At 41.6% G+C, this 23,512-nt stretch overlaps 1 long non-coding RNA gene across 1 annotated transcript; it reads right to left on the reverse strand.

Annotated features, from left to right (window-relative positions):
- Positions 1-5,177: 5,177 nt before the first annotated feature.
- On the reverse strand, positions 5,178-20,188 carry LOC106006523. The gene is made up of 3 exons (XR_001180618.2): positions 20,062-20,188; positions 17,796-17,863; positions 5,178-5,230 (listed from the first exon to the last, which is right to left on the reverse strand). It is a non-coding gene; the product is annotated as an uncharacterized LOC106006523 (long non-coding RNA).
- Positions 20,189-23,512: the final 3,324 nt, after the last annotated feature.

Below are 23,512 nucleotides of genomic sequence, written 5' to 3' on the forward strand. Positions count from 1 at the left end.
ATAATGTCCAAAGGGAATGTCCTTAAAAGGAGCACCATGAGGACTAATTTAGGAGCTGAAGAGGAAAACAAGAAGGCACTGGCCAGCCACCTGGAGAACTTGAACTAGTGCACGAGGTGAATCTTGCTTTGAGGGAAAAAGGAAGCATTGCATGTGGCTTCCAGATAGCAGTGCTCATCTCTCTGTTCTTTTTATTCATTGTTAGCAAACACTTATTAAGCACTTATTATGTGTAGTTCACATTACTGAATACTGATGCTACAGGGATGCATCAAGATGTAGCCCTTCTTTTAAGAAACTTATAAACTAGTAGGAGATTAAAGGACTAACAGGAAGTAGAAATGGTTCTCAGAGACTTCTGCAAAGTGCTAGGAGAAAACCGCTAAAGAGATCTTTGGAGCAGAGCAGAAAGTGGACAGTTCCTAATCTGCCCAGCAGAGACAGCCTTGGACTTGTCTTTGGAGGGTGTAGGGAAGGATGGAGAAAGGCCCAGGTGGATGAGGGCAGGACTGCTTAGTGGGCATGTGACCTCTGCAGTCACATGCACGGCCCCACACTTAGTTTCACTCTCTACTGTTACCATCTTGATAATTTCATCTTTGAGTTTATTTTGTAAGTGAAGTCTGATTGGGTGTGAGCAGAGGAGATACACAGAAAAAAGTAGAAAGCTTTGATTCTGGTAACTTTAAAGGCCTCTTTTTCCTGCTTTGTTGAAAAAGGGACATTTTCATTTCACACTGAGCCCCTCATCTTATGACTAGTCCTGGATGAGGGCATTCTACAAGGAGGAAATAATAGGTATCAAAGTACAGGGATGGGAAAACAAGAGAAAAATGTGCAGGAATGGTGTTCCAACCTGTTTAGATAAGGCATAGCCATGTATAGGTGTTGGAGAAGGTCATCAAGAGGACATAACTGCTAGCTGACCTGCAAGCTGGACCCAGACAATTGAAGCCTCCTCACCCCTCCCCCTGTCTGTACATGGTACACTCCTCCCCCCACCCCCCGACCGTTCCCACAGGGGGAGCCACTTTCAAGGATGCAACCTTGAGAAAGCAATGTATTATTGCGACCAGCCGAATGGTTTCCAGGACTGAACTCAGTTAAGGCCTCTAAAAAACTTATAAGACTGGCAGGCTGGTGTGGAGATTTACTAGTCTTGTAGCCACTAAAGACCAGGCTCATCTGTAAATTCTCTTGCTTCCTAAGCCTGCCATCTCCCAATCTGGAGTCACCTGCCTCTTTCTTCGGTCTCTTCTTGCCTCCATGTACAGGAGCCAGTTTCAGATTTCACCCAGGAAGCTCCCAAGGTTTCAAACCAACAGCCAGAGGTGCAAAAAGAGACAAGACTGGAAGAGCTGGCTGGGATCTGATTATATCATTGCAAGTTAAGAACTCTGGGGTTTAAGCAATTAAGTGAAAGATTTAGAAGAGATGGAACTGTCAAAATTCAGCAAATGATGAGATTAATGGCAGGAGTGATGATAGAATTGTTAAAAGTTTACAGGTTTAAGCTTAAATGATTAGGATCACAGTAATGTCCAGATAGGAAATGGAGAACAGCTTATTCTATGTGAGGAAGGGTAACTAAGTCACTTCTCAACATGATGGGCTTGACTTGTATATTTAAGTAGAATAGGAGAATGTTGTAAATGTAGACTTGAACTGAGGATACCAGTTAATGCTAAAGGTAAAACTTTGGGTGTTATTAACAGGGAGGTGCTCGTGAACACCACGACCATGAAATGAACTTGTCAAGGGGAAGGTCAAGGGTGAAGGAAGAAGTAGGCTTAGAAGGGAATGTGAAAGAGGGGAGACCTACAGGGAAGAAAGGACCTGTGAAGAAATCAAGGATCATTCAGACAGAAGGAAAAACCAAAGTGTGTTGTCAAGGCCAGAAGAGGCAGAAGAGGTTTCAAGGTTTAAAAAAAAAAAAAAAAACAGTGTCAGATGTTTTATAGGGGTCACAAGGGAGGAAAATGGAGAAAGGGATTTTGGCCTTGGGTATTAATCTGAGAATCATTTCAATAAAATGGTGTGGGGGAGAGAGGTTGCTAGCAGAGGTGAAATTTCAGGCAGCAAGTGTGAAAAAATCTTTCACAATGTTGGTAATTAAAAGACAAGAGCGGGCGTGAGAGGCCAGCAGAGTCAAGGAGAAAGAGGAAGGTTGTGAAAAGGCCAGGTGGTACCCGAGCCTGGTTATGGGTGGGGGCGAGACCTAAGGGAGCAGAACACACACGTGAACCATCCTAACCAAAAGCTAGAGGACTACATGGCCCAATTCCTATGGGGTTCTTTCATTTCAGAGATGCTTGAGAGCCTCGATTAAATACAGTTATTGAATCTGATAAGGGAAAATTATTCTCACAGAGTATGTGAGCTTTCATTTTGTGAATCAAGTACTTTTGGCATTCTGTGTGCGTGTTCCTACGGCATCTTGGCTGCGCAGACCCTCACAGATCAACTTCGAAGCAAGATTCAGTGATGAAAGAAGAAAGCCAAGCTGGCTTTCCTGTGGTGGTTTCCCTTGCACTCCCACGCTTCTTACTTCCTGAGAGCAAATGTCTCCATCAGCAAAAATACAGCTCTTCTTTTCACCTCTCCTCTCCCAGGCAGAGGTTACACTTAGGAAAACACAAAGGAGATATTCATGGTTTCTGGCCCTCGAGTAGCTCCTGGTGTTAGCGGTAGCCTCGTCTGACCACTAGCTCCATCACACCCAGTCTTGATAGGCTCAGAATTGAGGAAGAATCTCCAGCTCTGAAATTCTCAACCCCAGCAGCCAACTTCTATTCTAGGCCAAATGGCAATGACAATCACCTCTCAAATCTGGTAACGCGTGCAAGAACCAGGCAGAAAGGGTGGAAACATGAACAACCAGTGGGGCAAGTCCACCTTGAGCAGAAAGTAGTTAAGAAACCCTTGACCCAACACTCTACCACCAGCACTGCTGGGTCTGTGTCTTTTCCCTTGCCCTGCCCTCCCTTCCTTGAAGAGAGCACTGACAGCGGGAAGGTCACAGTGACCCCGGGCAACTTGAGAAAACAGAAGCTGAAGCTGGTGTGGGAGGGAAGTATTGAGTTCGTTTCTGCCATGGGCTTGACCTACAAGATCTACCTGCTCAGAGACCCTCAGTGCAAATTTTCCCGAGGTCATCCAGTCTCCTGATGGAGAATCAGACCAGCTTTATCCCTCCCAAGCTAAGAAGCATTTGTCGAGTTACCTAAGTCTTGATTTTCTCACCTATCACTATACTCACAGGGTTGCTCGGAAGCCCAATTAAGATGTTTATAGTTGCTAACCACTGAAAAGATCAGAATCCCTACTCCCCGACAAGTTACTCAAAATAAACATGACTCTGCTCTCTAAAGTAATGGCAAAGGAAGGTAACAAAGTTCTGACTTTTCCTGTGATGACTGCAACAGGCTTTTCTATTTCTTAGCAACATCATGTTCTTTCCCAAAAGGCGATGTGGTATGCTCCTACTTTGCTGATGCCCAAAGAACATGATCTACTTACAAAGAAAGCCGTGCTCTCAGTATGCATCCTAAATCTTCCCACTAGCAGTGCTAAATATATCAACACAGAAAAACTTTCTAGAAGTAGTTTTTGTAAGAGACCAAGTCCTCAAGCATTTATTCCATAAATATTCAAAACGGTATATGCTTGCTTCTCTTTACAAACAAGAACCCTGCTTGAATGTGCAAACCTGTTTGTATTTAAAAGTTTAATGTGCAATAACTATGATTAAAATATCAAGAAGGTGCCCATTCATAAGGGAATGTTTAAACTGTTTGTGGTATATCAACACAATGAAATACTATGCAGCAGTTTAAAAGAAACAAAATGAAACACTCTCTAGGTACTGACACAGACATTTTCTGGAAAATATTATTAGATAAAACAACAATAATGGAACTATGTATATAATATGCTATCTTTCAAGTAAAATGTAGGCAAAAACAATGAATGTTCTTATAATTCCATAAAGAAACACTGGAAACATATACAAAGAAACCAATCAAGTTTCCAAGATAATGAGGAATTGGGGAGGGGTAGTGAACAGGACCAGAGCAAGACTTGACCGAACATACTTATTAATATTATTTTTATTCTTGAACTATATAAATATGCTTACTTACTCAAAAGAAGAAAGTTTTAGTTTAGAAAAAAAGCCTTCCAAACAGATATAAATGCCAAGAGAACAGATTTTTAGAAATCTCTCCTTTAGCTAAAAAGGCCTGTGGGAAATGGCCATGCACAAGCAAATTTCAGTACTGGTGAGCTTGCCTTTAGGATTCTGCAACAGTCGTCTTCAGCTAGAGGACAGGAACAAAACCTTCAGATGAGGACTTTGCTTCTATTGACCACAGTAAGCAAGTAAGCAAAAAGCCTTACTAAAGCAAGCAGTTTCCCATAGTGAAACCACAAATATCCTCTTCTAACAATACTCGGATTTTCTCTGCCATTTTCTGAGTCATTGCCTACCTTTATTTTAATTCATTCCATAATATTTCATTTACTCTGCCTAATCAAACTCTGTATATCCTACTGAGCCATCTAATTTTCACAATGAAAAATCTAGACACCTAGGCTAGATTTCTGTCGAACTGACAGCTGCCTTGTTCATTGTCATTGTAAGCTGCTCCCACATGTAAACAACCCAGCTGTAGTACTAGGATGCAGAAAACATGCTATCCTAACCAACTTCGGTGTCCATAACAACGAGCTGAAATAGCATGGAGAGTATATCATTTTGGGGGTAGTTTCTAATTCGTCAGCTAAATTTCCAAGTAAAATGTGGAAAGGTCAAAACAATACAACTTTTCCACAATTCCCTACCTTCTTGTTCTCTGGATTTACTATCCTGGTTTACATTCTTTGCATGCACAAAATTCTACCATTAAAACAGGTTAAAGAAATGGCTCAGCCAAGTCAAAAAACATGTTCTCTATTTCAGAGTTCTACTGACAAAAAAGGATAACACTTCCTGCTACCTCTCCTCCTAAACTCTCAGTGAGTGATGTCCTAACTCTGAGTCCTCTGAGTTCAATTATTAAGAAAGGATTCAGAAAAAATGGTTTACTTTTTCCACACAGTGCATCCTCTCCAGGATTCTCTTTAAAGATACTGACAACCATGTGAGAACATATACAACAGCCCTTGAAAGTTCACCTACCTTAATAAAACCCAGTTTTCTTCCTGCCTTTAACAACGTGTTTTATGAGACCTAGGAATAGAAGAGAAAGTTACTGTGAAATACAGAACCAAGAAATAGGAAACAGATTACACTGAACGTCTGCATATAGAAAATTACATATGGCTAGTTAGATAAACAAGAATATAAGCAACAGGGGTGCCTGAGTGGCTCAGTGGGTGAAAGCCTCTGCCTTCAGGTCAGGTCATGATCCCGGGGTCCTGGGACCAAGCCCCGCATCGGGATCTCTGCTCAGCAGGGAGTCTGCTTCCCCTTTCTCTCTGCCTGCCTCTCTACCTATTGTGATCTTTCTCTCTGTGTCAAATAAATAAATAAAATCTTTTAAAAATTTTTTTAAAAAATAATATAAGCAACATTGGTGTTCATCGTATTCATAGTTATCAAAACCTTACTCCTTAAAATGTGTGCAAGGATTATGTCGAGCACAGAAGAGAGCGTGTTGTGTAATTTTATTTGTACTGCAGCCTGAGAATAGAAAGAACTCATCTACATCCACAGAAATCAGAACAGTGGTAGACTGTGCAAGGTGGAAATTGACTGGAAGGGGCACAACAAAATTTCTGGGGTGATAGAAATATTCTTTATCTTGATTGGGGTACTTTGTCAAAATGCATCTAATGGCATACATAAGATCTGTATAGGAAAAAAAAAAAAAAAGATGTGCACTCTATTTGGTAAATTTTATCTCACCTTTTAAAAAGTTTTTATGTGGGGGCCCCTGGATGGCTCAGTGTGTTAAGCATCTGCCTTCGGCTCGGGTCATGATCTGAGGGTCCTGGGATGGAGCCTTGTGTCAGGCTCTCTGCTCAGCAAGGAGTCTGCTTCTCCTTCTCCCTCTGCCCTTCCCCCTTGCTCAGGATCTCTCTCTTCTCACAACAAATAAAGGGGGGGAAATGGGTGGGTTTTTTGTTTTGTTGTTGTTGTTGTTGTTTTTGGACAAAGAAAGGGAAACCACAGGCAAGGGGAGCAGCGGGCAGAGGGAGAAGCAGACTCTTCAATCCCAGATCCCAGGACTCTGGGATCATGACCTAAGCCAAAGGCAGCTGCTTAACCGACTGAGCCACCCAGGCGCCCCACAAAAAATATTATTTGTGGGGCGCCTGGGTGGCTTAGTGCGTTAAGCGTCTGCCTTCGGCTCAGGTCGTGATCTCAGGGTCCTGGGATCAAGCCCCGAGTTGGGCTCTCTGCTCAGCGGGGAGCCTGCTTCCCCCTTTCTCTCTGCCTGCCTCTCTGCCTACTTGTGATCTCTCTCTCTGTCAAAATAAATAAGTAAAGTCTTAAAAAAATATACATATTTTTAAAAAGCATTAAGATATCCTCATATGAAGAGAAATCTTAAATTCAGGATATTATGTAAGAATGGATTGTAAGAGACTTCACTCCACAGTGCTTCCTGTCCAGGTCTAGTGGGGCCTACTTCTCCGCAAATAATCTGCATGCTTCCATCAAGCCTCAATTCAAATCAAGATGAGAGACTGAAAATTATTTATTCTCTTAAGTGCCTTGAGCATACCCTCCACAATGGCCATTCACAAAGATTCACAATATTTGTGGGTAAAGAAAGGTAAGCTTTAGTTCAGTCTGAGGTAGATTAGTATGATTACATTGTAACTGATGAGGTAGGTAATGTAACAACACACATCAAATAAATGGACTACTTCAAAGACAAAGGCATTATGTATTCCAGAATATTAAACGACTTAGTATTTTGCTACGGAGAGTCTTATACCATATTCTTACCAAATCTTGTTCAATATAACGTTAAACCTCAGAAAAGAGTATAAGAAAGCTAGAATGTTTATCTTCTGTCTCTAGACCGTCCAAAAAGAGAATTCATTTGTTTTTCCCCCGGGGAAACTATTTGAAGCTGCAATATGTATAGAACCAAAAGTGATAGTCAATGCAACCAGTAATATTAAACCACTTCCCCATAAAATTTATCATCCATCTTCCCATCCCTTGAGGGTTAAATAGAGGTCAGCACAAATAAAAAGAAAGGGCCCAGGTGCATTTTGAGGTGCACTTAGCGAAATTAAGTGCTAGACTTATCTACTTAAGTACTCTGAAGTTATAGTGGAAAGGACACTGCATTCTTCTCTTATTTATTAAAAAAAATAATAATCCTTGGGGCCCCTGGCTGGCTCCATTGTTGGAGAATGTGACTTTTGATCTCACAGTAGTTAAGTTCGAGCCCCATGTTGGGTGTAGAGATTACTCAAAAGTAAAATCTTAAATATATATATATTTTTAAAAGATCCTAAAAATTAAACATTTAAAACATTAAATATTTATCATAAAGGGCGCCTGGGTGGTTCGGTCATTAAGTGTCTGTCTTCAGCTCAGATCATGATCCCAAGGTCCTGGGATCGAGCTTCCTGCTCAGTGGGCAGCCTGCTTCCCCTCTTCCACTCCCCCTGCTTGTGTTCACTCTCTCGCTGTCTCTCTCTCTGTCAAATAATAAATAAAATCTTAAAATCAAATGAACATTAAAAAAATTTTTTTCGTAAGGTACTAAGGCCTATTTTTTTATGCATTTAACCAAACTCAGATGTACAACGGATCAACATGCAGTATTTACACACACACAACTGCACGCATCCACACACATGAAGAATTAGTTTAAAGAGCTCAGGAACATGAATCAGATTGATACAATGAAGTAACAGAAAAGAGGCCTTGATTTTGTCAACATGGATATCTGTCTCAGAATATAAACTCTAGGAGAACAAACTATTTCCCATCCCCTTTTGTCCAGCACCACCGCAAGGACTGTGCACCCCCAAGCAGCCTGTCCAAGGTGGAGGACAAGCAGAAGGAGCCGAAGAAACTCTCATTCCGCAAAGCAGATATTTGGACGGAAGTAATAGGGTCACTGGCTCACGACTCCATTTTTCCTGGGTAACATCAGAATGATTCCTGAATTATTTCTCGGTGCTCCTCCGTCCTGAAAGAGGGGACGTGAAAGTGCATGTGGAAAAAAGGGGTACAGGCAAGGCTCCCACAGACACACAAAACCACCAACACTCTTTCTGTTTTTATAAACTGTCATACAGATTAAAATAGTCTCCAGTCTTGGTCTTGTGCTGTTTTTATTACATAATAAATATTATTTATTATAATAAATACATAATAAATGCTATCTTGGGAAAATGATGTAATTTATTATGTGTGAAGAAGTGCCTTAAATCTTTTTTGCCTCATTTACAGTATTGCGGACATTGGTAAAGCAGTAGCATGATATGTTCAAAAGATTATAAACTTTGGAGAAAACAAATCTGAGTTTGAATTGCCTCCCTGGCCAACCATGAGCTGTATAAAAAAATGACTTAAAATCTTTGAGCTGGTTTTCTCATTTGTAAATGGAAATAATAATATATATATTTAGAGATGTCAGGATTTGAAAATTCCTTACACATATAACTGTATATTCATATGCACATATATTTATAGTTTTTATATATAGTTATATGTGTATATATTGTATATGTGTGTATATAAATATGTGTATGTGCATATATGCTACGCATGTGTATTTGATTATATATATATATGTATATATATATATATACAGATCAATCAGGCGCTCAGTACTTACTGGATTCTTTTAATGCACTATGAGTTATACATATTCACAGCACCTTTGTAAAAAATAAATATATTTCCAAACGAGCTGAAAGTTTCTGGAAAGCAAGTGGACATAGTAAATGAATGTTTTCCTTATGTGGAACCAGCCGCTAGGAGTAACGAACTAGATATTAAAGCATCCTGACTGGGGCGCCTGGGTGGCTCAGTGGGTTAAAGCCTCTGCCTTCGGCTCGGGTAATGATCCCAGGGTTCTGGGATCCAGTCCTGCATCGGGCTCTCTGCTCGGCGGGAACCCTGCTTCCCCCTCTCTCTGCCTACTTGTGATCTCTGTCTGTCAAATAAATAAAATCTTTTTTAAAAATAAATAAATAAATAAAAATAAAGCATCCTGACTGTAAATTAATTATGTCTTTTTAAAATTAAGATCACTCAACAATACGTCAAAGTCCACGGTATTCAATGAATATTCCATGTACCTAACCACTCGCAAACATTTGGCCTGTACAACCTTTGCAAAAATCAACCCAAAAGGATTCCAGACTCCATCAGGTTCACCTCCCCACACATTCATCAGGCAGGTTGGCCACTGACGGCAGCTGCCCACAGGAAGGGTTCATCTTCCTTTGGCTGACTCCTGGGAAATGATCAGAAAAATTGGAGAGGGTATCGATACTATTTTGAAATTTAGAGTTCCACCCTGACCATCACTGGGTCTGATACTTCTTTCTTTCCCTGACAGCAGCCACAGGATGATCTAACTGGTACATGCCCCACATGGCAACTTAGCCAAAATGGGGTTTTATCTGTTTTGTTCATGGTGACATCCTAAGCTGCTACACAGGTACCTGACATAGAATCAACTGTCGACAAATATTTATTGAATTAGGAAATGAATGATAATAGTAACACAAAGTATTCTGTAACTTTTTAGTTCCTTAAATTAGTTTAAGATACTTAATATGCTTAAGATACTTAATATGATTAATATAATTAACATTTAAATGGAGTTTGTTCATTTTGACTCCCACTACCATGCCTTGTAAGAATGATTCTTGATTCCCTCTACTGATGGACAGTTAGTTGCATGGACCAGCATGGAAGGATCTTAAGAACATAATTTTGGGGGGAAAAGCGTATTTCTGAATATACAAATATGTAATCAAAGATTTTCATAATGAATAGAAGAAATACATACTAACTTCTGGATAGTGATTTCTTCTGGAAAGAAAGACAAAGAGGAATTAGTGGATGGAGGTACAGCTAATTTACAATTTTGTATTTTTTTAAAAGATTTCTTTATTAATTGAGAGAGAGAGAAAGTGTGTGTATGTGTGTGTGTGTGAGAGAGAGAGAGAACAGGGGGAGAGGGAATGGAAGAGGAAGAAGATGGCTCCCTGCTGAGCAGGGAGCCCAGTATGGGACTTGATCCCGGGATCCTAGATCATGACCTGAGGTGAAATCAAGAGTCAGATGCTTAGCCAAGTTAGCCACCCAGGTGCCCCTGTATTTCTATTCTTTAAAAAAGAGAGAGAGAGAAGAGAGATTAAGCAAAGATTTTTCAAATGTGGATGGTGGTTACAAGGATTTTTGTTATTTTGTTTGCATTTTTCTGTACATTTGAAATATCTTATACTCAAAACTAAAAAGTAAATTTTAAGTAGGTGTTAGGGACACCAGGATGGCTCAGCAGGTAGAGCAGGGGACTTTTGATATTGGGTTCATGAGTTCCAGTCCCAAGTTGGGCATAGAACTTACTTTAAAAAAATAAAATAAAATAAACAAATAATAAAAAGATGATATTTTCTCGCTCTAACCAACTCCTTAAAACATAAGAACTTAAGCTCAACCAAAGAAGAGTATACTAACATAATTTATACTCAAAATGAATGATTTCTGATAGAATAGTTTTTATTTTTATTTGCATGGAAATAAAATATAATTAAGTTAAAATTTGGGGGAGAAATGCCATCGCATTTTCTCATTATATTTATAGTCTCATATTCTTTTTTTAAAGATTTTATTTACTTATTTGAGAGAGAGAACACAAGTGGGGCGGGGGTCGGCAGCAAGGGGCAGAGGAAGAGGGAGAAGCAGGCTTCCCCACTGAACAGGGAGACTGACTTGGGCTCCATCCCAGGACACTGAGATCATGATCTGAGCTGAAGGGTGACACTTAACCAACTGAGCCACCCAGGAACCCCTATAGTCTTGTATTTTTATAAATACATTATCTTAGTATAATTTCTTATAATTTGAGTGGCTAGTAATGTCCCATTCCTAGTTAGTTTATGCAGGATTTCCAAATAAACTTAATTACACATAAGTATTGAAGGGCTATATATTTTTGTGAGATCTGATTTCTCCTCTCATTATGAATAATTCCATAGAAACATGTTTCTCCTTACTAACACTTTACTCATGACCTGAATCATTTCAGTATGAGGAATTGTATTTCACTTACAAAACCAGTCTCCTGTTTTGTTTTTTGTTTTTTTTTTAGATTTTATTTTCAAGTAACCTCCATATCCAATGTGGGACTTGAACTCACAGCCCCAAGATCAAGATTTACATGCTCTACTGACTGGGAGACACAGGCACTGCCCAGTTTTCTGTATGTTGTACCTTGTTTTATACAAGCCCCTCTGGAGACATGACTTGTCTGAAAGAATTCTAGCTAATTTAGTAATATAAGTCTGCTATACCAACAAGAACTTACATTTATAATCAGAAAGAAGTCAGAGCTCTTTAAGTTGACTTAAAAAAAATTAATCAAAGCAAGTTAGAATCTTCAATAGTCTTAAAAGACCAGGTACAGTCTAGATAGCTTATAATTTTGTACTCTTACTCCAAAGAAATGTGAAAATTAAATAAGAATAAGAGGAAAAAACAATGATACATCATCATGTGTTCATTTGCATTTTCCCCCACAGATCAGCATCCTGCAATGGTGAACAACAAGGATTTTTGAATAGTGGGCTGGTGCGTTTCTTATTCTTCCATTACAAAATACATATATTCAGGAAATAGGGCCACAGTAATGAAGAGTTTGATGTAACTTCTACAGATCCTCAGGTAATTGTAGGTCAATTCATTTAGACTTTGACCATGTATTTTTTCTTTATGGAGGAAGTGGTGACTGAGCAAGGAAGGATGGTCTTTCGGTCATTTATAGCCAAAGGACATGACTGAGAGATGGCTATGATGCTCTCTGTGTTTTTCCCTTCACTAAGCAAATAGTTATTAAATACAGAGTGCAGAACCCTGGTATTTTAGGTGCTTTGGAAAATAAAATAGTCTTTCTAAAATATAAACCCTGTTGTCAAAGTATTTTGAAACTAGAATGTCCTAAAGGGTTAGAAATCTCATCACGTGCTGTGGCAAAGAGCCAAGCCAACCAGTCCCTAATGGACAGGAATCCAACCGGAGATTTTGGCTGATGCACCGCTGTCCTCTGCCAGCTGAACCAAGTGGTTTGTGTGGTGGCAGGAGTGGTAACACATGGGTTGTAATATAAGCAAGATAATCAAAGTGGATCTCTAGATGAAGATAAAATATATTGTACCACTAAGTGAAGCAAGCAAGGAAACACAAAAACTACAAACACAAAAACTACAAACCCCAAGCTGTATAGCGTACAAAATACTACAAGCTCTTTTCTTTTGCATAAGAAAAGAAGCTTTTCCAGAAACAAAGGCCTCTGATTTGGAAAATACCTGCCGTATATTGTTATTGTTTCTTACGTTAGGTTTTGTATTTATGAACCGTTTCTAATGAGTTAGTTCCAGGGTTTTTGTTTTTGTTTTTTTGGCTTTTGTTTTTTTCTCAATTCAGCAGGCCAGAATGGAATTGTAAATTGTGATGGTGAGGGGTACCTGGGTGGCTCAGTGGGTTAAGCCTCTGCCTTCTGCTCAGGTCATGATCCCAGGGTCCTTAGATAGAGCCCCACATCGGGCTCTCTGTTCAGCAGGGAGCCTGTTTCCCTTCCTCTCCCTCTGCCTGTCTCTCTGCCTACTTGTGATCTTTGTCAAATAAATAAATAAAATCTTTAAAAAAATTTATAAATTGTGATGGTGATGATTTAGGGGTCTGCGAAACACTGCATTCCTGGGATGACGTGTTTTTCTGCTGTGTTTACTTTATGTAGAAAAAAACTAATGGTGCCAAGTGGAGGCAGAGAAGTTATTCTAACCCCGCTTTGTGAATCCCTTTGGGCACACCTCATGTACACTCGTTCCTCTAGTTCAGTTCAGGCTGGGTGAACAGCAGGAGCCTCCTTTTCTTCTTCAGAAATGTCAAAAGGGGGAGGGGCAGGCTGGATATTGTGACACTGTTTTACAATGATGTAATATTGAGTCCCTAGGCTTCACGTTTCTGGAAGCTCCATAACAATGTGGAATGTTATGCTGTGTTTGCCTCTGCCTGTATCTCGGAAGTCTGCGTGTGTGTGCACACACATTGTGTGGTGACACAGATCACTGTTTGGATAGGTCTTGAAGTTAAAACCCTCACTTTACATTCTCAATATCACTAACCTTGCAGCTACTTCTCTTCCTTGTGGAAGGAAATTGTATTTTATGCAAATACACCCTCAAGACCATGTACGAGACTGCCGTTACAGCTTCTGACCAAAATGACAAGACTCAACAGTAAGTTGAAATACAGGATTTGTGCACTAAAAAAATGCAGCAGGCAAGAGCCTGGTGTGACTCGCCTCAAGGTAGCCGAAACTGGACAGTATTTTTTTCTTTTTTCCTTAGTGTAGGAAGCCAATTGGAGGTGTCTATTCGTAGTGGGGAATTACAGCATTGATCCTGGGACAGAGTAATGAATAACATAACTGATTAGGGCACAAAATGTCTTTTAGTAAAACTCACTAAGCCCTTCACTAAACCTCCCTTTCCTCCAAATCTGTAATAGGCAACGCTTCATGGGGGAGCTTGGGCAAAACATTTGTCCTAATCACTTGTCACCCGTCAGGCACAAAGCCCTTGGGGGCAGTGATGTCATGGTGTTGAAGCCACCCAGCACTTTCTCTTGGAGATCTGTCCTGATGCCTTAGGAAATGCTGTGCTTTAGGCCATTCTTACCCAACTTCTGGCTGGTGGTGGGGGGGAACCCTATACATGTGTATCCATTTCCCTCTAATGCTGCAAGAAGCAAATTCATGCCACCATAATAATAAAACTATTATTACTGTTATAATCACCGCTGACACTATATAAGTGCTTATTTTATGCCAGACGCTAAGTGCTTTACATGTGTTAACTCACTGAAGCCTCAGTGAGGACTGTGAGATAGGCCCAATCGGTGAACATCTTCTGCAGGTACGAAACAAGGAAGTACAGGGAGGCTAGGTAAATCGCAACGAAGTGCCCCAGCTGGTAAACCCGAAAGCCAGAATGTGACTGAGATGGTCTGAGTCTGTCACCCTCAAGCTGTAAAAGCTGAGAATCCTTTCTGGGGTGGCTGCCCCTCCCCTTATCGAAGTATAATGAGGTTCATTCTAAAGGTAAGCATTTTAGCTATTACAGTAGATCAGGGTGGAGTTTTATAAGCCCGAAGAATTATAAACAGCTCTCCATGGTTCCCTCATGAGTCAGACAGGGACCCGTGCTGCCATGAACTAGCTAATTCCAAGAGCTCTTTCTGAAGTTCGTTTGAAAATTGAATCAAGGACATTTGAAATAAATGTTACAAACTTTGCAAGTAGTTTAATCCCAGAACCCATAGAATTGTAATAAAAGAGAAACAGGAAAATATCCAAGATGCTTTACAGGATCTGAAGGGGAAATCCGTATGGCAAACGTACTGATTCCAGGCAAGTGTTTAGGCAAAGCCTGTGTCAGTTTCGGTCTTTGTGACAAGGCATGGACAACTAGTAAAAGTAGTTAAAGTGTCAAATATGGTGCACAATGAAAATCAAAAAGGGGAAAATGTGAGAGTCAATGTTTGGACAATTTATATAAAAAAATATGGGTACAATACGGCAGAAGGTGAAAGAAAGCGGCCTCCCCACAAACGCAATATGCTCAACGAGAGAATGTTTTATTGGGGCATGTCAACAGTCAGCCGAATCTGAAAACCCAACCATCAAGTGCCAGATGAGGAGTGCAAAAATGCCAAGAAACATATCAAGAGGTAAAGAGAGCCAATAAAAAAAACTTCCATCTTGTGGCAGTTTTATGAAAGGGATTTACATAGAAATCAAGGGCTAATAATGAGAGCACACAAATTACTGTGGAAAATGATGATTAGTGATAATAATTGTTCGAGAAAACATGTGTGTCACCTGCCTCTAAATGGTAATTTACGTTTGACTGATGAATAATTCAAGTTCCTAGGCTTAAGACAGGCCCTGCTGTTGTCACTAACTAGTTTTCTGGTCGGGCCAAGGGGACAGGGCTGCAACTAAATAGCCCCCCCCCCCCCCGCAGAATTACCTATCCCTCACAAACAATTTTTTCAATTGCCCCCGACTGCTCCGTCCCACCTGCTGAGGCCCGAACGTCTTTCTCTCTCTCCCTCTCCAGCCCCCGCCCACTCTGCTTTGTTCATCTTGCTGGTCTTCAAAGTCTGAATCAAACAAAGAGCTTGTAACCCCCAAGTTTCCAGACACTTAAAAGGTTTTGTGTATATCACATGTAAGCCTTTTGAAGGAAACATACAAAGGAATAATCTGTTTGGTCTTCTCAGAAAGAAGTTTTCGTTCTGTTTCTCTGCAAACTCATGTTCTGAAAAATAAAATGTATCAGGCGTGCTGTTACAGCCACTATTTTAAGACTGACAAAGACATTAATGGAACAGAGAAGTTACTATCACCAATCTTCCCAAATGAGAGGTGTCAGGATATCATCCTGATAGGAAGAGAGCTATTATTTAAAGAAAAGGGGAGGAGCACCTGGGTGGCTCAGTGGGTTAAAGCCTCTGCCTTCAGCTCAGGTCATGATCTCAGGGTCCTAAGATTGAGGCCCCCCCTCCTCCCGCATCGGCCTCTCTGCTCACCGGGGAGCCTGCTTTCTCCTCTCTCTCTACCTGCCTCTCTGCCTACTTGTGATCTTTGTCTGTTCAAATAAATAAACAAAATCCTTAAAAAAAAAAAAAAAAAGAAAGAAAGAAAGAAAAAGAAAAGGGGAATAGGCCTGCTATCATCTTAATCGTCTTAATCTTTGAGTGCCCACCCCCACCCCCAAAATTCCTACCTTGAAACCTAATCCTCAATGTGATGGGATTTGGAGGTGGGCCTTTAGGAGGTAAAGAGGTCATAAGGCAGAGCTCTTATGAAGGAAGTTAGCACCATATGAAAGAGACCCCAGAGACATCTTTTGCCTCTTCTGCCCTATAGCAATAAGGCCACCTTATCTATGAGACTTTGTTATATCAACCTAAAGCGACTAAGACAGGGCTCAAAGTTATCATTTTAAATATATTTGGGTGGTATTTCCAAATCTCTTATTTTCCTCAGTGAAGGGTCTCTGTGATATTTTAATTGCATGTTCACAAATTAATTTAGTAAAAATTAGCTATTAACTCTCCATAATATATCTTTGCTCAAGGTACAGAAACATTTAAACAACATTTCTCTTTCTTTGTCTGTTTTTGCAGTGGGTTTGTTTCAACAGAAGCAACTTTTTTCCCCCAATGATTCGCTTATTCATTTGGGGGTTATGGAGGAGCAGAGGGGGAGAGAGAATCTCAAGCAGATGCCACACTGAGCATGGAGCCTAACAGGGGCTTGATCCCACGATCCTAAGATATGACCTGAGCCGAAATCAGGAGTAGGTCACTCAACCAACTGAGCTACCCAGGGTCCCCTAGCAGAAGCAACTTTTTTTTTCTTTTAAGATTTTATTTATTTATTTGACAGAGGGAGAGAGAGATCACAAGTAGGCAGAGAGGCAGGTAGAGAGAGGAGGAAGCAGGCTCCCTGCTAAGCAGAGAGCCAGATGTGCCAGTTGTGGTGCAGGGCTCATCTGAGGACCCTGAGATCATGACCTGAGCCGAAGGCAGAGGCTTAACCCATTGAGTCACCCAGGTCTCCCCAGAAGCAACTTTTTACAACATCTCATACTAAAAATATCCTTGCCCCAAATGTTAAAAGTTTTGAGGAAGGTTTTACTTGGCTTTAGAAATATCCATGCAGTCTTACCTGTTAGAGCTTACAGAAAAACTCCTTTGTTCAATGTTAAGTTCTCAAAGTTTACAAATAAGCAAAGTAAGCAGTAGTATCCTAGGTAGCAAGATTTCAAGGACACTGGCTTTAAAAATAATTCTCTCTCCTTTCCAGTTTAGAAAGTTTGTGATTAGAGAGTTTTTTTTTTTTAACTTTCTAAGTAGATACAATGTAAATATCTCTAGGAGATAGCTAATGTAAATCTTTTACACCTTAGTATGAAAGTTTATCAGATACTTTTCTACAAATGATTGAAGAACAAGGAGAGCCAGATACAAAGGGTGCCTGAAGAAGGTGAGAGAAGTGAAAGCAAATGGAGAAAAGACTAGATGTCATGCAGTTAGTGTTCCTTGACTTCTCAGTTTTGCCTAAAAAGAATGGTGACTATTGCCATGCTGTTCTAACCCATCAGGAAGGAACCATGTCCATTGTCTTTGTATGCAGAGCACCAACCAGAGAGCCATTCTAGGGATATCTACTCAATTAATGGACAAATGAATGCAAGTATTTAATGGATAATATATTCTTGGTATTTTCTATAATCCATACATGTAATGGCTAGCCTCTAAAAAATTGCTTCTGGAGGCATGGCCTACATAACGAGCATCCTTTCCAAGGAGCTACTCCTCTGTTTTAATTTCTAGACTGGACTCTGCCTTTCCCCCACTCCATTTCAGTTTCTGGTGAGAAAATTCCTTGTGTTTTTCGATAAGCAAAGCAGAACAGGCACTTTTTTGGTAGGTGTTCATGAAAGGTGGGTAATGATAGAGACATCAGAAACATGAACCATATTACAGGTAAACGTATTTCATAATTACTTACTATTTACTGAGTACCTGTCATGTGGTGAGTAAGGGGGGCAAAATCTCTGACCTCTTCGAGTCCGTATCCTAGGAATGGAAAGCAGACCAAAAAAAGTATAAACAAATACAGAACATATTTTTGTGCAGAATGTTACAGGTTCTATTTGAGAAGAGAAGATGGCAGAGAAAGACTGGTGCGGTGGTGGATTTGTCCTGGAGATGCTTCCTGAAGAAGCAATGAGAAAGATAGAGCCGTGTTAATTTCTGGGGGCCAGGTTCCAGGGCAGAAACCAGCAACTACAAAGGGCGTGAGGAACATGCTCTAGGGACAGAAAGGTGAACATGGTTTTCATATAGGAGAAGTCTAGTTTCTAACACAAGCCCCATCATTTGAATCGTCACTGAATGCTCTTTAAAAATTAATGAGTAGGAGTTAGAAATGGATCTTCTAAACCAGTTTCTAAATCCTAATTCTGTCTTTGCCATTTTTCACTCAGCAGTCTTAGATCCCAGAGAGGTATGTTCTTTCCCTGTTGGGCTTTCTTCATATTTACAATGATGAGTTTAAGCATAAAGACTGGCCAGAATTTAAAGAGTAGGTCTCTGTGGTGTGATTATGCAGCCATGACTTGAAGTTAGAAAAGAAAAAGCAGGCATATTCCCTCCAAACACACTTATTAGAATTTACATCTGAACTAGGAAGCATGAAGGAACTGATTTGGACATTAACACATTGCTAATCATCAATACATGAGCATGAATTCATTTTACCACGTGATCTAATCATTGCCTTGGAAGACAAAAAGCAGGACTCTCAAAGACTAGAAGAAAGGAGAGCTAAGTTTGGTGGATGAAGGAGAAAAACAGGGAAGCTCAACACGTGAAGACAAAGTTATTTTAGGCTCCTAAATTGTGGTTCTAGAGTATTTTACATGAAAGTACAAATGTTTCCTTACTTCAATACGACGTGGGAGACAACAAGCAGAGGAACATTTTTTCCTAGAGCTAGGACACATTGCATCATCCCTGTGCACAAACGTTATGATTGTGCCCACGTGTGTCTTACTAGACATTGTGCTTTACCCTTAATTTTTAAAATGGTTGCAGTACTGAACACATCATGACAGTAGCTTTGAAATGTTAATTTTTAATATTATGGTAGCAACTATTTTAATTTAATGTTACCCTAACAGTAAATCCATTGTGACTGTAAAGCAACATCTTAAAAAACAGGGACCATAGGAGACCTTCTTTGGAATTCCACATACTGTCCTAAATACTTGCAATGATGAGGAATGGTATTCAAGTGGGCATATCAGAAGATAATATTTCTTTTTTTCTTTTCAAAAATGCCATTGGAAGGAAAAATAAAGCAGCTCATTTTCTCATGTGTCTCAGAAATCTATTCTAAGGACAACAGGGGTGGGAAGATGCGGAGGAGAAGAAGCGGAGAAGAGAAGGAGGAGGAGAAAAAAAGGATGAAAAAGAGATGGAAAAGGAGAAAAAAAAAGGAGGAAGAGGAGGAAAAGAAAAAGAATCCAAATATATTGTAGGAAGTGACTTTATTCAAATAAGTACATAATCACCTGCAAATGAATACTCTGCATGCATATTTTGACACATTTATTTAAAAATTTTTAAATTTCCTTTATCACATGTCATAATGAACAGAGAGTGAATCTCTTCATAATTTTATCTCATTTGTCTTAAATGAGATATATAAAAATACAGATATATTAAATACCAAAAAATCTCTGAATACAAAGACGTTCTCTATCAGAACAAATAAAATTAAAAGTAACTTTTTTCCCAAAAAAAAGCATGAAATTTTATTGAGCTATCATTTAAGCTCCTCTATGTGTTGCCATTATTACATCAAACTTTGTGGGACTGACTACCTCCTTTATAAACTTTATTCCTGGTACTTATTTTTCCCTCTCTATATCATTCCAATACATCTTCGACAATTCTAACCTCAAATTCTAAAATTAAACCATCGAGGAAAATGGCAAAATGTTTGGGTTTCTTGCAAACGTCTGTGGAAATGACCAAGAAGAGACCCAGGATGCCAGAATGAACTCTCACAAGGTCTGGCTCTGCCTGTGAAGAGCACTGATGCAGCGGGGTAGGATGCCAGTCTGTTTCTAGCTGTCTTTACTGGAAGGCAAGCCATCTCAGCTATCCACTGCTTCCACTGCTTTTTAGCCACAGCTTTCCCTTTTAATGGACAACCAAGAACCACAGGTTGAAGCATACTGGGGAGTGCTGGAGAAACATGGCCTCACCTGAAAACCTTGGTGACCTTTCCTAAGAGCTTCTACCTAGGGTCCAGGAGAGGTGCTCGAACTCTGTGTCTGCCACGTGCGAGCTGTGTACCTTTGTGAAAGTCCCGCAGCTGTCTGCACTGCAGTTTTCAAACTGGAAGGACAGGAAGGGAGAGAGAGAAGCAAAGCTATCTTACATGGTTGCTGGGAGACTTCATGAGAGAAAAATATATAAAGCCTTTAGCTCAATCCCCTGTGCTTTAAAATCATGAAATAAATGCTAACTGAATTACTTAACTCATAAGCCAAATACTTTCCAGATCTCCTTTTTAAAAAATCAACAGATAAAAATTAAGTTAAAAAATACATTTTTTTCCCCATCAAAAGAAGTAGATGAGCAGGTAAATTCTGTCTTCCTCGTAGTTTTGTGGTTCTTTTAAATTAACGAGAGAGAGAGAGAGAGAGAGAGAGAGACATTTCCCATGTTTTGGACGGTGCGAGCGTCCAAGAGATAACGGGCGGTATGAAGAATCACTTTGAAAAGTATAAGACTCCTTAAAGTTCTTCTGAAACAAGTAGGGAAACTGAGGCCAAGGGGAGATTATCACTCGGCCACGTCAGCAGCGGCGGGTAGAACACCGATCTTCAGGACCTCGCCTGCGCAGGACACCCGCCCCACCCTCCTCTCGACCCTGGTGCCCGAGCGCGCAGGAGTGTTGATCCTCCGCTCCCTCCCAAGCTCTGCTGTCCTCGTCTACCCCGAGGCTCAGCCCAAAGCTCAGTCTCCCCCGGCGCGTCTTTGAACCGCGCAGAGGAGTTCCGCTCCGCCCGGAACTCCAGGGATGGACTGAAAAAAGCACGCGGAGGAAATGGAACGGGACCAAGTTGGAGGGTCAGTGCGGGAAGCAGCGCCACGATGGGGGTGAAATGCTTTCTGGGTTTCTGAGACAGTTCACAGAGGTTCCCAAGGGGCCATCCCCAAAAGCTGAGCGAGGCATTCGGTACCCTCCTGCCTCCTTCAAAAGTTTCAGGACAGGAATCCAAGTTCATGCGGTTTGATTCCCAAGATTTCCCCCAAATGCAAGGAGGACCAGCAAAATAGACTTTTGTTACCGCTCAGATGATCACCCTCGTGGTGGTCGTCGTTAAGGTGGAATGAGACATTGAGGCTAAAATAGGTTGTGAAAAATTCACTTGCAGACATTGGGTCCCACTCCTCAGTCTCAGGGCTGGTCTTCCTCCCTCTTCCCTACTCTTCACCCAAGCGCTAAAATGTTGCAGTTTGAGAAAAAAGAAAATAGGAAAAAGACAGGAGAAAAAAAGAGAACGAGGCTTTTCAGGTCCTTTTAAAAAAATATATGGAATGGCTTAAATAATTGCAGATTTATTTTCTAAACTGCTTCAAACATAAAATCTATAACTCCAGCCCCCCCCCCCCCGCGCCAAAAAAATAGGAATGTAACAGCCGGGATCCGGGAGAAAGATCCAGCACCATCCTTGAGCAGAGCTCCTACGCGGTTGCGGGCTGGGGGCCACCGGTCGCCGACCCAGCCGGGCCCCAGAACTTGCCAGGCCTTGGGAACCCTGAGCTTGCGACACCGACTCCAAGGCTGCAGGTCACCAATTCTCTCGAACTCCAGATTTTTTTTTATTTTTTGGCAAATTTTCCAAATAAACTGTTTGGGAAAGGTGATCGTTCCGATTCTCAGAGGAGCGGTCCGAAGACGCCCCGGGAATTGGGTAGGAGGGTGTCACCCGGCCTTTGAGTCTTTACACCCTCACAAGCAGCCGCTATGGAGTGTTGGGGGGGGTGTGTGAGGAGGGAGATGGTGGCCACTCGTTGGCCAAGTTCTCAGAGGTCTAGGGGCCAACTCTTTGAGTTCAGACTTTTCTAAATCTTACTCGGAAAAGGTCCTGAACATGAACAATTTGAGAAGAAGGAGACCTTTTTAATAGTAACGCCAGGTTGCGGAATATTGTCAACAGGGAAACCGGCCCTGTCGCCGCTACCCTGGTGGAGACGTGCCAGAACTGGGATAGTGGCCTGGGGTGCCAGGGCCTGCCAAGCGCCAAAAGCTCGCTATTTTGACTCTCCAGGACAAATGTGGGGCTCCTCCTCATCGGCGCCCACTGTTAAGTTGCCTGAGGAAGGCTGCTGTGAGCGCCACCAACAAAGGTGAAATTGGGACGCTCGGACCTGAGAGGGGTCCCTGGGGGCCCGATGGGCTCAGGGTTGCCCTTGGTAAGTCCTAGCTTACAGGGTGAAGAAAAGTACTCATTTTGCCTTTGATGGTAGGGCAAAAGGGGTGCTACGTGGTCAAAGGTAAGGATTCAGGCTTCCAAGGACCCCCAAACAGGTAGGAGTCCGGTTTGGAAACTGCTCGAACCTAGGCACGGATTCTCCACCTCTGGACCCAGGTGTGCAGTCGCCCCAAGTGGTGCCAAGAATGATTTGTGCCACTTCCTGGAGGCACGGATTTTAAGCAAAAAGGGCAGGAACGTGAGTCGATCCTTGGTTGGGCGCTACAAGTTTTTTGTTTTGTTTTGTTTTGTTTTTTATTCCTAAATTGATGGGGTTTCCTACTCCTAGCTTACAGGGAGCGCTTCTGCGGTGGAGAGGAGGTTAAGGAAAATGCCTCCCATCGGATGCCCTGTTGCTATGCGGGTCACGTCTGGGCGTTTCAAAATAGAAAATTGTTTTGTTTCCTGGTTATTTACTGATGAGAGCATCTTTAAAACCATTGCAACTCGCTTTTACCTATTAATATCTATTATTTTATTATTGCTTTTTTTGTTGTAACTTCTATTTTATGTTTGGGACTTAAAACGCTCATACTTCACTTAAGCAGTTCTCAATCCTTCCTCTTTGGTCTGCAGTTGAAATACAGCTCTGTGAAACCTTCGGTCCCCATGGGTTCATTTCCAGCGCTCATTCCGCGCCCTGCTGGGGTACAGTACCCCCCACCCCACTCCCCCGCAATGCAATTTGACAGCCTTGCTCGGGAGGTAGACACAGCCGCACCCCGTGGCTTGCTTCCGACTCTGGACCGTCACAGGGACCAGTTCACTGGGAACCCAACGTCTCTTGTCCGAGAAAGGAGGGGGTGGGAGCTCCCTCTCTCGGCAGAGCCGAGCCCCCCTGGCCCAGAGTCCTCTCGGAAACAGGGCCACAGCCTTGAGAAGGGGGTAGGAGGGCGAGGCCTTCCTCCTTCCGCAGCCTTCTGGCCTCCGCACCTTACTTCCAGGACATTTCCGAACGCGCAAAGCGGAGAGGAGGGAATCCCGCGAAATAACACAGTCCTCCTCCCTCGGCCAGCGCCCAGTTCTGCTCTTCCTTCCGCCACGGTTCAAACTTTATTCTGCCACTAGAGGAGACAGTCCCCCTGCCCCCGCTGTCCTTCTCAGACGTGGCTGTCCCCTGACACAGGCCCCAGTCGCGCGTCCTGCGGTACGTGCCCGCGCACCCCGACTA

The sequence above is a fragment of the Mustela putorius genome, unplaced genomic scaffold, assembly GCF_011764305.1.
Source record: "Mustela putorius furo isolate JIRA1106 unplaced genomic scaffold, ASM1176430v1.1 tig00537350_pilon_pilon_pilon, whole genome shotgun sequence".
Classification (NCBI taxonomy): domain Eukaryota; kingdom Metazoa; phylum Chordata; class Mammalia; order Carnivora; family Mustelidae; genus Mustela; species Mustela putorius.